Source organism: Gallinula chloropus, assembly GCF_964237585.1.
Source record: "Gallinula chloropus genome assembly, chromosome: 4".
In the NCBI taxonomy this organism is placed as follows: Eukaryota; Metazoa; Chordata; class Aves; order Gruiformes; family Rallidae; genus Gallinula; species Gallinula chloropus.
In genome coordinates, this window is record NC_140088.1 from 27,693,708 (window position 1) to 27,709,391 (window position 15,684).

The window sequence follows — 15,684 nt, forward strand, 5'->3', positions numbered from 1 at the left end:
CAGTGCTCCGCTCCTCTCTCTTCTGCCGTGAGGCTGCTGGGGGTGCTTAGAGAGGCGCAAACAGCCCGGGGGGGCAGCAACACCCCCCACCCCCACACCCCCCCCAGCCAACCTCTGCAGGCGCAGCTTTGTTTTGGCCTGGGTAGGAAACCTGGAGCGTCACGGCAGGGACAGCTGCCCAGCACCCAGGCGGTCCTCTAGCCGCTGCCCTTGGGGCTGGGGTGACGCAGCCCCCCACGGACCTTGCAGCCAGACACGCTGAGGTTTGCTACTTTGTGCTCGGGGCCGGCGGGGTTAGGGCAAGCTCTGAATGCTGCTGGCCTGGCTGAAGCATTGCAGGCACTGATTTGCATCATCACCCTCTCTCTACTCAGCTCCCCGGGAAGGGTAAGGATCTGTCACAAGAAGTGTCCCCACCAAGCTGGTGTACCCCCGGGTTTACACAGAGGTCCTATTTGGTTCTGTCAAATGTTCAGGTACAGCACCATTCCACTAATCACTAGCATCCACACTGCTCGTTACTCAGAGTAAAACTCTGCAAAGTAACTATGGTTTTGCAGTGTTCTTATGGCTTGTCTATTGGTACAGATGTCACTGGAATAGGTTTTACTATAGTTATTTATCTCTGACCCCAGAGGATGCTGGAAGGGTTTCAAAGACATGTCAGAGGGTGAGGATGCTGGCATTACCTTGAATGTCCAGGGGTGTCCTTTATCCTTTACCTAGAGCAGCTCTATGCTTCCAAGAAACATAGCCCTTATTTCTGGGGCTGGGCCGTGCTTTAGTTTGTTTTACTGAAAGATGAACAATACCAAAAAGTCTCCAGTAAAATTCCACCACCTCGTTCCATTACAGTATATCCTGCAAACCAACGCACGTTAACAAATGTAATACACGTCCATAACATAAAGACTGATCAATATGAGAGTTAGGGAAGGGCATTGTCTTAACAGGACTCACAGCACGCATGGGTATCTTTACTATAACAGTGAGTTTTTAAGTGATATATCATCTCTCACCAGAAAGAACCCCCTTTCCTCCCCACCCAAAGGGCAGACACATTTCCAGCAGCACAGCTGGAGCAGTGGGCACTCACATGAGCCTTCTGTCTTCCAAGTAATTTGTTGCAAGGAGTAGGTGCAGGAGAGAAAGTATCTCTGCCTCAGAAAGACTGTACAGATCTGGAGACACCCTATGTGGGTTTGGTCCTTGTTAAACTCTGAGAGCCCTTCAATGCACCAGATAAAGCACAAGAAAAGCAGAGCTTACTACAGGATTTATGCCAAGCCTGACTTCAGGGCACTCCTACACTCCTAACCTCCAGGAGTGTCATGGTTTAACCCCAGCCAGCAGCTGAACCCCACACAGCCACTCACTCACTCGCCCCCCTAATGGGATGAGGGAGACAATCAGAGGGGTAAGAGTGAGGAAACCCATCGGTTGGGATAAAGACGGTTGAACAGGTAAAGCAAAAGCCATTCACAGTTGGAATTCCTTCATCACTTCCCATGGGCAGGCAGCTGTTCAGCCATCCCCAGACAAGCAGGTTACCACCACTTGGGAAGACAAATACCATCACTCTGAATGTCCCCCCCTTTCCTCCTTCTTCCCCCAGCTTTATATGCTGAGCATGATGTCATATGGTATGGGATATCCTTTGGTCAGTTGGGACCAGCTGTCCTGACTGTGTCCCCTCCCCACTCCCTGTGCACCCCCAGCCTACTCACTGGTGGGGTGAGAGGTGAAAAGCCCTTGGCTCTGTGTAAGCGCTGCTCAGCAGGAAGGGAAACGTCCTGATGTTATCAGCACAAACCCAAACCAGCCCCATACCAGGTACTGTGAAGACAGTTAAGCCTATGCCAGCCCGAAGCAGCACAGGGAGGAGCTGGGGTGCTGACCCCAATTCATTCTCCCCCACCAATGCAGCCCGCACTCACACCGTCCACTCACCACGACACCATCAGCCTCCAACCAGCTTCAGGGAAACACTCCTGCCTCTCTGACAGGAAAAATACTTCAGAAAGAGACCCAAAGCAACATGGAGGAGAGAGAGGAAAAAGAGGGGCTCCCCTGAAAGCAGCTTGGTAAAAATACTCCCCTTGTCGCAACTGAGATATTTTGGGGGTAAAAAAAAAAGAAAAAAAAAAAGAAAGAAAGAAATGAAAGCAACAAAAGCAGGGATCAGGCAGAGTCGCTTTAACCTGCAGGAGCCTGGTTTCTCCTTCCTCCCTTCCCTTTGGGCTGCTGGAAGCCCCGAGTGGGGCAGGATCCAGCCTCCAGCCAGCCCTGCCCTCCTGCTCTCACCCACGGAAGGGTCCAGCGCTGCAGAACCAACCATCTGCTTCTTTACTTTGGCACATTTTAAGCACAAAGCTCAGCCGACTCGCAGGTACTGAGGGCTGACAGCAGCCCCTTTGCAGGAGGGTCACCAACAGCAGCGTCCGCAGCCCCAGCTCCTCACATGGGGAATGGTGCTGATGCTGAACGGGGCTGACGCCACCTGCGGGGAGGGGAGGGGGGGCAAAGCAGCGATGCTGGGCGGGTAAGCCTATACATCTGAGCCCTGCAGCCACAGCCAGAGTTCAGCCCCTCCTCACATGGGGGGAAGGGGAATAATCAGGTGAGAGTGCAGGATACAATAAACCCCAAAGTCATTATTTCACAGCTTCCCACGAAGGCCCTTATGTGCGAGCGTGTTGGTCTGCAGACAGATAACAGGGCTGGCAGCCTGATGGGGGATATAATTTTTCCTCCCTGCACTGACTTGGCTCATTACATAGCAGCAGCATTGTTCCACTACAGCCAGCATGCTCGGGAGGATAAAAGCACCTTATTTTTCACCTTGGGAGCTATTTGGCACTTATCCAGTTGATTAAATAAAGACACATGACTACATGCGCACTCTCCCAAAGGCAAGGAAGCACAGAAGAAAGCAGGACTGCCACTGAAACCAGAAGACAAGTTTTAAAGCTCGATGGAGGAGCAGCACTAGCCCCCGTACGCGAGCAAATGCCCGTTCAGCTCTGGCTTATGGCAAGAGTAGAGCTGGAAGAGCACGGAAAGCCCCAGCCCCACTACAGCCCCATGGCTGCAGCCTGTGCTTTCATTCCACAGTGGAGCATTTGTCTGAGCCCTGCCATCTCTGGAAATGGGCCTGGTGCTCAAGAGTAATAAATGAGATAAAGGGCCTAATTGCCCTCTTGATTTTTAATCCTGAGAAAGAGGAAAGCAGGAGGAGCAGTAAGTCATCTGCTCAAATCAATCAGGATCCACGCTGGAATAGGGGCTCAGTTTGGATACTTCAAACCCAGTGGTTCGCTACAGAGGTGGTTGGTTGTTTGTGACAGATCAGCCACAGGCATCGCTCCCCTCCCGGAGCAGTGCCTAAACAGGGGCACATTGCAGGAAGATTCCCACCCTGCCCACTGGCAGCAAGTCTCTGCATGACCATGGCCCCTCACTCAACAAAAGCTGTGAGGGACAAAACCACCTTTCTTGCTCCTTCCTGACTTGGAAACAGCACAGGGTCACACCCTGGCTGATGTCAAGAGAAAGGGTTTGCAAGGCTGTGATGGAGAAAACCCTCCAGCCTGGGGCCTGCCCTGTGCTCCAGCACAGGCTGCCTCTGCTACAAGGCCCAGACGCCCATCGCTGCCAGAGGCCGACAGGCCCAGTGGCTGCCCACAAAGCTGCTGCATGTTTGAAGTGAGCTCTGCCCGGCACCCAGGCCATCTGGTGGCCCAGCAAAAGCTGAGGACAGGACAAACCCACTGCACAGAGAAAACACAGGGAAACACTGCTCTCTCCAGCCTTTCCAACATGCCCTTTGCCATGGGAGCTGGGGGTCAGAGGGAGGCAGCACTCAACAGCAGCGCAAGTGCCCTTGGAGGGAGGGGAGAGGACATGGAGCACTCAGGAGCTTATTAACCACCCCACACGGAAATCAAAGCAACACAGGTCTGACCTGCAAACACAGTTTGCTTTACACGTGATGTAAACTGGCTGAGCTAAGCCCCAGCAGTTTTATACCCCCCATTCGCAGCCGATTTGCACTGGCTTAGTACAGAGTCATGCTTGCAGCTTAATCAGTGTAAGGGAAGAAGAGCTGTGGAGTTTTGTTCACACCCCCATTTCATCTCCTCTCCCTAGGAGAAGGAAAGCAGCAGCAGGCAAAGCAGGAAGTGGGTCAGTCCTTTTTTCTTTTTTTTCTCTTCTTTGATTTCTCATTTTTCCTTAAAAAGAAGTGGTTTGTCACTGGTTGCCATATCCCGAAGAGATGGAGAGGTGCCCTGGAAAACTCAGATGGAAGGAGAGACTGCTATAATTTAATGGAAGCAGCGGAGCAGACAAGAGTCGCAGAAAGAATGATTTACCCCAGGACAAAGAAAACTTTAGAGAAAGAGTTGGTTTCTAGAGGGAGGATTGTGAAGAGCTTGAGAGAATGAAACCACAATAATTGATGTAGAAAGAACTGATGTAGAAAAATAAGCTCAAAGGGGCAGCTCTAGCCTACTCAGGGAAATAACTTGGCTTGTTTGGAGACTAGAAAACAGCCTTTTTCTGAAAGATTGGATACAAAAATCCAGAAGGATTTAAATGAGCTTCTTAATCATCATTTGTAGCAAGACAAAGATTATAAACAGAGCTAAAGAAATGTTATAACACACGAAGGCAGAGTCAGGTTGAGATTCCCAAGACACACAGCCTTTTTTGCCCAGTAACTCCACACCTACCATCTGTGTTCCCAGCACCAACTGAAGGAAGGTGCCTCAGAGGCTGGGGTTTGGGCTCCATCACAAGGCACAAGCACTTAACGCAGACAACTATTCCCAGAGCAGCTCTCCCTATTACCCTGGTGCAGCTCCAACCTCTTTTCCCCCTGTTCAATGTTTTGTGCAGTGCATGAGCTGGTGGCAGCAGGCACAGAGCGGGGCCGCCGGTGATGCTAAGAGAGGAATCAGACGTTGTGCACCTTCTCACAGGAGACTGAAGATAACTAGACAGGTAAACTCAGCTCAGAGACATGTGAGGTAGACAGTAGTTTCAGGAGTGCAAAAACTGCACATGCCAAGCTGAGAGATTAAAATGGCAAGTTGTGCAAGAGCTCTCTTACCTTTATTTCTCCTTTTTTAGAGAGGCTAAAACACATTTCTAAAAGAAGTTAAAATGAAAGCACAGGAGGAGTTGGCCAGGGAAAGAAGTGGCACACTTCCTAACATCTCCTACCACATACCTCAGCGACCGCCAACTCCTGGCTAGGAGCAATTTGTGGCTGATGGAGCATAAGAAGCTGTCATGCCCCTGGAGCCTGCAAAGCTGTGCTGCACTGAGTCCCTTCCAGGTCCCACAGGAGCCAGTGAAGAAGCTATGGGTTCCACATGCCAGCAAAGGGGTAGGAGAGAGATTTGGGACAAGGTGCCAAGGGGAAATGGAGAAGCTGGCAGGTGACTTGCCAAGCACTTGGGAAGGTGTAAGAGGACAATATGCACAGGGGCTGGGTTGGGGGTCAGAAAGCCCGACCATTCCTGACCTCCACGTCATACCATCAGCAGGAATAACCACAGTCCTTAACAGAGGTGATGATGGCTGCTGTGCATTGAACTACATCATTCCAGTGCACAGGAGGGGGAAAACAGGGCTGACCGCACCCCTGGCATTTCTCCCAAGATCCAAGCGCAGGAGGTGTTGCTGCTACGAAACCAGTTGTATACACGAGTGCAGACATGGCCACCAGGTCTTTCTATTTCCACTCATGGAGCTGAAGACACCAGATAACTTTGTTCTCAAGCAAAAAGACAAATTCTTCTCTCCCCCTCCCAAAATGCCCCTTGCACGGCTGGCTTTCTTCAGGAGCTCCACCTGGGCGGGTGGGCGGGAAATGGTGTAAGCAGAGGGCAGGTGGCACTTCTCCCTGGTATGCACCCACAGTAACCTCTGTTTATTCTGTGCAATAAGATTGTTCCAGTATAAAAATTCCAAAACGATTAATTTTAGGGCACATTAATACACGCTAGTTCTCACCCTCCCACATACACGCGAGAGCTGAACTGCAAATATTTATTTTGAAGTAAGCTACACACACATTCAAAGTGCCAACCACAACTCCATCATTCAGACTTCCCAAACACCGGGGGATTTCGCTTCCCCTCCTGCCCCGCAAAAGGCGGTCTGTGTGCTGACGGCTCCCTCCGCCGCCGGGACCTTCCACGCCGTAAATTTTACATTCGGGTCATTAAAGATACAGGAGAGATCTTGTTAAGGCTAACCCGGCGCACTTGGCAAAGAGGATTTTCTTGCCCCGTTCCTCACTTTCCAGAAGCCTGGCACCCAGGGACCGAGGAGCAGCGGAGCGGGGCGCGCAGGAACGCTGCTGCTGCTGCTCCACGGTCCCCAGCTCTGGAGGAGCAGGAGGAAGAGGGCGCTGCTCTTCTTCACATCGGCCCTACGTTCGTCCAGCAGGAACTAACTGCTGAGGAATTGCGGGGAGCCTGTTGCTGCTCCCCGAAAAGGCACTGGGCTGGAGGGGTGAGAGGCAGGCCCAGAGGTGTAGGAGAGGGCAGGGGCAGCCAGGAGACAAAGGCTCCCAAGCTGGGGTCTGTGAGGGAAAAGATCAGGTTTACCCTGAAGCGGTGCAGGTTGGGGTGCCCCGGCTCACCCCAGAGCTGGCGAGAGCAAGGTTCAGGGTCTCTTCACAGATCCCGCTCGGAGCACCTGCCCCACGCAGAGCTGGGCAACAGGCTGCAGAACCAGAGCTGCAGGCAGTACCCGAGGGACGTGCTGGGCTGATCAGCAACCTCCCCAAAAGGCTCCTGCCCGGTTCTGCTGAGCCTACTCCCGTTGACTTCTGGAAACAGTTCGCAGCAGTCCCTAACAAAGGGGTTACGGGCTCCCCGCGTCACAGGAGCTGCCAGGCATTTTCACTGTCATTAGCCATGGCACTAACTCTGCTTTTTAGGTGTCATATCTAAGACACGATAAACAGCCATTGGAAGAGCAAGAACGGCACTGAATTTGCTCCAACAGAGAAATACCATTTCCCACCCCCCCACACCCTCCCCCATTTTTCTTGCACTGTCAGCAATTTTCTCACTTTTTTTTTCAGCCGAGGGGACAAAGGCTCTGCACAGCACCCATTACAAAGCCCCACTTATGTTACCCACCAGCAACCTTTCAGTGTCTAGCAGACACAAAGGAGTCCATTCTTGGTCTAAATGCTTCGATACAACAATCCATTTCTACCCACCCAGGCACTTAAGTACCTGCTTAAACTCTTTGCTGGATGGGCATTACAAGCAGATGGCTCTAGGCAAAACTCCTCCTTCCCAGTATGGTGAAAAGTCACTGCTTAGTACCCAGAGTATCATCAGTGTGCATAAAAATCACATGGGATATTTGTTAGAGCAGCGGTACCGAAGCAAAGCCTTTTCAATGCTGACTGTATAGGTTACCCTGGGAAACTTAGGAAATCTGTGTTTGCTTTTAGATCTGTGTGGTTAATTAATCACGAGGCAGCTGGCCAAGCTTTTCCTTGAGTCAACACTTCGAACATTAGCGGAGATGCAGTGAGGGCCCATGATGGCCGGGATGACATCCATGCCTAGCTACAGTCAGGAAGTAGTTCACTAACCATAATATTTACCCATCGATTGCTGCAAATATGGAACAATAGGTTGTAATTTTCTCCTTCATACTTTCTGCTGATGACACCGAGCTGAGTGGTGAGGTTAATGTGCCAGAGGGATGGGATGCCATCCAGAGGGACCTGGATAGGCTGGAGAAGTGGGCCAAGGTGAACCTTACAAAGCCAAATGCAGGGTCCTGCACCTGGGTTGGGACAACCCGTTATCCAAACAGATTAGGAGATGATGTGCTTGAAAGCAGCCCTGAGGAAATGGACTTGGGAGTACACATGGATGAAAAGCTGGACATGAGCCACCAATGTGCTTCTGCAGTCCAGGCGGCCAACTGCATCCTGGGCTGCATCAAAAGAAGTGTGGCCAGCAGATTGAGAGAGGTGATTCTGCCCCTCTACTCTGCTCTGGTGAGACCTCACCTGGAGTACTGTGTCCAGCTTTGGAGCCCTCAACACAAAAAGGACATGGACTGCTTGGAGAGCATCCAGAGGAGACCCACAAAAATGGTCAAAGGGCTGGAGCACCTCTCCTATGGGCTGAGAGAGTTGGGGTTGTTCATCTTGGAGAAGAGAAGGCTCTGGATGGACATTATAGCAGCCTTCCAAGGCCTGAAAGGTGCCTATAAGAAAGCTGGGGAATAACTGGGCATGTAGCAATAAAATGAGGGGTAATGGTTTTAAACTAGAAAAGGGTAGGTTTAGGTTGGGTACTAAGAAAAAAAGTTCTTCAATCTGAGGGTGGCAGATCACTGGAACAGGTTGCCCAAGGAGGTAGTGGAGGCCCCATCCCTGGAGATATTCAAGTTCAGGCTTGATGGGGCTCTGAGCGACCTGATCTAGTAAAGATGTCCCTGCTTACTGCAGGGAGGTTGGACTAGATGACCTCTAAATGTCCCTTCCAACCTAACACATTCTATGATTCTATGATTTCTTTTCAAACTAATAAGGTATTCTCAGAAACAACTGGCACCATGGTCAGGTGCCCATAATGGGCCAGGAAAAGACCACATCTCATTCATTTTCCTGGGATCTAAAAAATGCCCTGCTTCCTGTTAGCCAAGATGGTTATATCCAGGGCTGTCTTCCCCCTAACCCCATATCTTCATCAGTGTGAATGCACACTGGCTCCAGGATAAAAGATCATGTGCTATGGAAGCCAGAGGCCACAGACTCAGTGCTCTGCCCTCAACATGCAATGGTAGGACTGAAGCCATTGCTGAAACTTGAACTGGGAATGAGAGTGAACAAAGAAGGCCTAAGCAGGAACAAGATACAAGAAAACTATGGCAACTTACACACTGGAAGGGATTTTTTACACCTCTTGTCTTTGGGTGACAAGATTAGAGCAGACACAGTGAAGCACAGGTATAAGCTCCCTGCCATGGGGCAGGGAGGGGGGGAGCTCTCAGTTCTGAAAGGAGTTATGCAAACCTTTTAAAAGCTCTCTGCTTTTCCTCACTTTCTAGCTAGAGAACCTTCTTCTGCCCAAGTATAAATCCACTGCAAAGGCATTTCTCATTCCAGGTGCTTTGGAGTGCTACGATCCCAAATAGCACTACTTGTGGAGATGGAGGGGGAGGGACTCCTCAGGCAGGTCTGGAAAACACAAATCACAGAACATAATTTAAAAGCAAGTAAAAAAAAAAAAAAAAAAAAAAAAAAGAGAAAAGTTCACTGCATTTCTGAGACAGGGCTAGTACAGGTCAGCTCCAAAACAGTCTTGCCTTTTGAAAGGTTCCTGTATGGCATACCCAGTTTACCAGGTGATGGTGACAAAAATGACAGAGTGTCTCCAGTGATGAAGGAAGCAAGGGAGTTGAACAGAACTGGAATTTTCCAGCTCTTCTACAAAAGCCCTGAGAACAGGTGCTTACTTCAACTCCTGCCAATGCGAGATTCACCAAGGAACAACATTCTTACTATGCTTTTGAAAAGACTGACTGTGAACTTCTTCTGCCTCTACCTGTTAAAGGAGTATTCATAGAGGGATTCCATATGACAAATATTTCCACCGCCTTACAGAGCTAGGACCTAAGATAACTTTGCACCTCTCCTTCAGTGGAGAGGAAGAGGGGGTAGGTTGTTTTGTATAGGTTCTTTATCATTGCTCTGGTTTCCCAACAGACCAATATTCAATGAACTCGGGATCTGAATGCATTAAATTTAAATTAAAAAAAAGAAAAGAGGAACTAAAAGCATTCAAACCCTGAGTTCACTGAATGCATATAAGTATCTTTACTTTAGAACTCTAAGATAAATCAAAATCTGAGCCTAAGATATTTTACAGTATCCATTTAAGATAAAAATATGATTTACATCAACATTAGAGAGGAGGTCACCACAGTGTTAGTCAAACACAGGATCTCTCACCTCTGTGGGGCTCTTATGTTTATTTTATGAAGCCAAGACTCCAATACTCTCAAGTGCTGGAAATACAAGTGAGCTACTATTGTATCCCCCTGCACACAGCACACGCAAAGCTGCAGGAACTCCTAATGGGTAAGATTTAGTGAGAGACACTGCTGCATACTCAGTGCTAATATTTGCTAACGCACAGAATCGTCAACAGTACTTCAATGTAACTCTCCTAACACAGAGGTTGTGTTTGCCATGTTGTGGTTTGGTTAAATATCTCCACCTTCAAGTCCAGTCAGCTGAAAGATACTTTAGCTCATGCTATGCCTGAGAAGGAAGTCAGCTGTCCCAGGAGAGCACGAGCATGTGCACCGTGGGCACGAGCGATGAGACACATGGTGCTATTGATTACCTGTGCTTTGAGGTGTTTCTTATACCCTACCTTGGGTATAAGTCACTGCAAGATCATCTGTCCAACCACAGACAGGAACCAAGCCACGACTGAGCTGAGCAACCTCGCCTGAAACGATGGAAGGCATCAGCAGCTGATTATCCACACAATTTTATTTCCACAGACAAATGTTCAGAGTCAGTTATTGACATCTGTAAGAACTGAGTCACAAGAGGAATGGGCTGAGGCAGACTGCCAGAATCACTTGCTGTTCTCAGAAATACATAACTGCAACTGAAGTTACGCATTCACAGCCCATTTCCTCCAGCTTCCTTTGAGGTTTATTCTGCCTGGAAATCAACAGCTTGCAACCTGCACATTTCCTCACTAGTCATTTGGACAAGAAGGGGGAATGGGCATGACCACAATCTGAAGAGGTAGCAATATCTGGCCCAGCAGTATAAGCCTTTCTAGACACCATGTTTACATTTTGTCAAAATAGAATAAAGCAAAATACAAGATCATTTACAGAAAGGACTCACTCTTTTTCAGAAAGATTTATCAGAGGCAGTGGTTAGGAATGAGAGCTGCTAACCAAAGAAGATCTGAATTGTCTATTTTGGTTAACAGTGCAATAGTGTCAGAAAAAGCTGACCAGATCTCCTCCTGTAGCTACCCAGAAAAACATTTCACTCCTTGGTGCGTGTGTCCCATAAAGCGTTCCTTCAGGTTCCACCAGAGATGCTAAAGCCAGCCCAAAAGAGCGAGGTGCTTTTTCCTCTGTACAGTCCCACATCTGTACAGGAAGACAGAAGCACACCGTGAGCTGTTGTGTTAACAAAGCCCCCAGGCTTCAGCGCTGTTTGGTTTAGGTCTCCAGCTGCAGACCACCGAACCCAAAGCCTAGGGCTGTTTGTCGCATGGGTTTGAACAGCTTTTTTCTCTTTCCCAGAGCCACATGCTGCCCTCTCGTGGGAAGCCCTACAGATGGTACCCCGCTGCCTTGGCACAGCCCTGAGCCCTGTGGCATGGGTAGCACAAACGGGGCAGGTAACAGGGGAGCTGTGGTCTGCCAACACCCTGAGGGACAGAAGCTTCATGCAGGGCACCACAACCCATGCTTCATTATCACAGCTCCCCAGATCCTCAAAAGTCTCCTTACTTGAGCCTCTCCCCAATATGCCAGGCAAAAAAGGACCCTAAGAGGTTCTGAGGGAGGGACAAGGCTCTAGTATCTTATATAAAGGTGTGCCAGAGTACATGCCCACAGCACCCCAAAGCCAGGCCAGACCATCTTCTGCATCAGATTTTACATCCCTCTTACTGCATGTGGAAACACACCCTTCTGGGACAGAGAGCTATGGGCCTTTCTTACCCACCCAAGAGCAACTGGCCAGGTTGGACACATGTCCTGTTCAGAGCTGGGACAGGTACTTGTAATGTGCTTATTTCAGCCCAGCTGCATCCATCTCATGCCACAGGGCCTTTCCGGAGTGGGCGCCCAAGACAGCAATGCCTGCAGTGTTGAGCTTACAGTTCCTAGAGCTACGCTTCCTTCTTCCACTGAATGAAGTTGCTGTTCTCAGCATGGATGAGCCTTTTCAGGGTTTTATTTTTGTAAGTTTGCTGAGAGAATTAGCACCTACAGGAGCTGGGGCGCAATAGTTTTGCTACGTAAGGCAGACAGGCCCCCTGAGCGCTTTTCTGCCAGTCCTGTTTTTAATAACTGGTACCTCTCAGCTTTTCCACAGTCCCTCACACCAGCACTACATCAGTAACAGCAAACTGGGGGCCACCCAAATTCATGAGCTCGGTTGTGTCACAGGCAGGCTTGCCTGCTGGACACAGAGCTGCTGAATTCCCAGTTTTCCAGAGTGCTTCTTTCATTTTGAGATTAAACCCCAGCAAAACCACGATCTCCTCTCTTACCTTAAGCTGCTATACTGCGTTTTACTCCAGGCAACACTTCCAGAAGACAGTTGAGCTGGCGTTTTGCAACACACATTCCAACTGGTGACAGGACAGGTGTAGCTCCAGAGTCTGGTCACAAAGGGGGTGTGAGGGCAGATGCTAACGCAATAACAAGCAGCTCCTGCTCAAAATCCAGAGCAAACTGTGACTCCCTGTTGCACCACACTGACAGCAAATAGCACACAACTAAAGGACTTCTGGTACCTCCAAATGTAAATGTGAGGTGTGCTTGAAGCCTCCATTTGCTCTTGTGCTTAACCCCAACTCTTTACTGCTGTTTTGGGGGCATGTAGATGAACACAGAAAACTGCAAGCAACATGCACCCAAGCCTCGCAGGTCCTACAGTGGTCCCCAAGGGCTGCCAGCACACTGATGATGACTCCAGCAGGCTCCTCAGCTGTAATGCTGGCCAGCATCGAGTGCCTCACACTGTCCTAGCCCTAGATGGCCTGCTCCTTGCCCTGCCCACACCTCTAAGGCTCACAGCTTTGGAGGCTCCCTTTTCTGTCACCTTTGCCCAGGCACACATTCGTTGATGCCTGTGGCCAGCATGCACACCCTGCACCAAGCATGGGGTCCCCACGGAGCTCTCCCAGCCCAGCCAGCCTTGTCCACACTCATACAGGGCCCCTTGGGTCAGCCCAAGGCTGCAGCCCACTGGCAAGGGCAGGGCATGGGGGAGGCAAAGCCCCTCATCGTTGCACTGCATGTGGCTGCCCCTGGAGAAGGTGAAAGGAGGCCAGGCAGGCACAGAAGGAACCAGAGGCAGTGTCTCCAAGAAGTGCTGCACCCCACTAGGCACCCACATGTAGAGCCCGCGGCACCCACTGTCCGGCATCCCACTCCTCCCAAGTTTACATCCTGGGCCAGCTTGCTGCTACTTCTAAGATTTTTTTCTCCTCAAAAACTGTATTTTTGGCATTCTCCTTTCATGACAGCCACCACACATATCTTACTGTCAGATACACACATACATACACACACACACCGACACACACACATATTTGTGTGCATTTAACATACTTCTGCAGTTCTCCATCTCGTGAACTTATTTCTTCAGCCAGCTCAGATCAAGGTTCCTGTCCATGCTTAGTATTTCATTCCATTTCTTCTAGTGCAGCAAGTGGGAGAGAATGCACAAAGCCCACAGTCGGGCTACCACTGCTATGTTAGGTTTGGGCATGGAAGATGAAGCTTTCTCTAAACCTAGTCAAGCAGAAGCTTGCTCTGTACATAAGTGTTTCATGGATATATGTCGTGTTCTTGTTAAAACATGAAACACTTGAACTAAGAACTACCAAACAAACTGCATCTCAAGTGACCACTTCAGAACATTTTAGCTTCCAATGCAACTTTTTCTCTCCTTAAAACTATGAACCCCTTGTTTCCTGATCACCACAATCACCATGCATAGGAAATTTCGTGGCACACGATTAATATTCAAATTTTTAAGTCTACATTGCCTATTGAATATACTTCCCAGTGAAAAAAGCACGCTTCTGGTACATTAAGTTTAGCAGCTAGCAAGGGTGAGGGAGTTTCCTTAAGGAATTCTCTATTTATAGACATAAAAGTTTAGTAAGGAAAAGATTCCAAGGTAATATTTTCTGAGCTTTTTTTTTTCCCCTTGTGTACTAAACACACTAAACTATTTCATGGACATCAAAAAACTCTACCACCCTTCAAAATTTGTGTACTCAGAGAAACAGCTGCACTAACATATATAACATATTTAAAACACAGCAAGATTAATAAGTTTTCTTGTTTTTTGTTTTTAGGGTTTGATTGGCTTTTTTTACGCTCACAGTGGTTTAATAATATAGTAGTTTGAAAGAGCAACATACAGAAAGTCATACATAATTTGCACTGACTTGGAGAGAAACTAGATGAACTTACCTCCTGATAGTGGAATGCATCACTTGAATACTCTAACTCCTCCTGTTTTCCCCACAGGTGCTGTATTTGCATCACTGTTCATAGGAGTTCTACAGTGACAGCAGAGTGTCTGTTGTGGAAACCACAATGGAGAGCAAAAACCTGCCTATGAGCAACAGTAAAATGTGTAGTAGGACAGGTTGGTTCCAGGGATGCCTCAAAAAAACCTCCTTGTACCAGCCCTGAATTTGGCTCTGGGACTTGCTTGTCTCCTCCAGCAGCAGCTTTGCACAAACACAGTTTGAATGGAGCAGCATCAGAAGGAAAATAGGAAGTATGTGTACATTTTTGTTGTGACAGGCTTTACCTTTAGCATCTATTGCATTTTACAGGAGAGAAAAAGCATTTACATGTAAGTTTATTTAATTCAGAAATATTCGTGGACCACTATCCTTGCATTCCATTCCCAAGAATTATTGTAATTCCATTCCTTCCTGCTTACCCGCATCAGACCTCCTCTGATTCCTGGGATTTAAGTAAGCTTCAAGTCTTGCTTCTCTCTATTCCACTCTTATTTCTGTTACGTAAACACCCAAGGGCCCAAGTCAGAATTTTAGCTCTCACTGTTCAGGGAGCTCACAAGATAGTTCATACCCTCCAAGACAGGGAATGTCGGTATCTGACCACTCGCGTGTCCATCACTGCAACCTAGCAGGTGGCAGCATTCACAGTCTCAGGAAGAATATTTGAGTAACAGTCTCCTGTTGTGACTAACCTGTGGTCATCATAATTTTCCATGGCCTCTATATTCCTGTATGTCATTTACTTTGCTGTCTTGTCCATATAAACCAATGTTTCACCTAACAGCTGAATTACACAGTTGTAACTCCCAAAACCGAATGAACCCAGATGGCTACATTCAGTTCAATACACTGTTCAATACAGTTCCTTATCACTGTGATCAAAGGAAGATAAGGGTCAAAGAAAGACTGAATAAATTAGGGAGAAGATATCAGGATTATTTTTATAAACGTTTGAGAGATTGACTACAACTAATAGTCTTAACATATTATCCCAGAAACAAATACAACTAAGCAGTATTAAAAATGGTTATAGCTCAACTCATTGCAAATTTCCAATGACCTAATTCTGGTTTTTAATTTTAACAAGTTAAATAAATGGATTTAATGAAAAGCTTGATGAAACTGTGATGTAATCTTAAAAATACTCTCGGGACTTGCGTCTTAGCACAGGCTTTTACCTTTTTGCTTTTATTATTTTTAAGTTTAGACAAGGGTGCTTGGGGGCTTTTTTTGTTTAAATTTTTAAGGAAAAAATCAGATTAATCCACAAGGTAATAAATGCTTTGGAGTTATGCAAGTAGTTTATCCTGTCTTCATACAGATGGTTACAACAGGCCGATTGACTTCAGCTCATCGTATAGGAGACTAGCATACT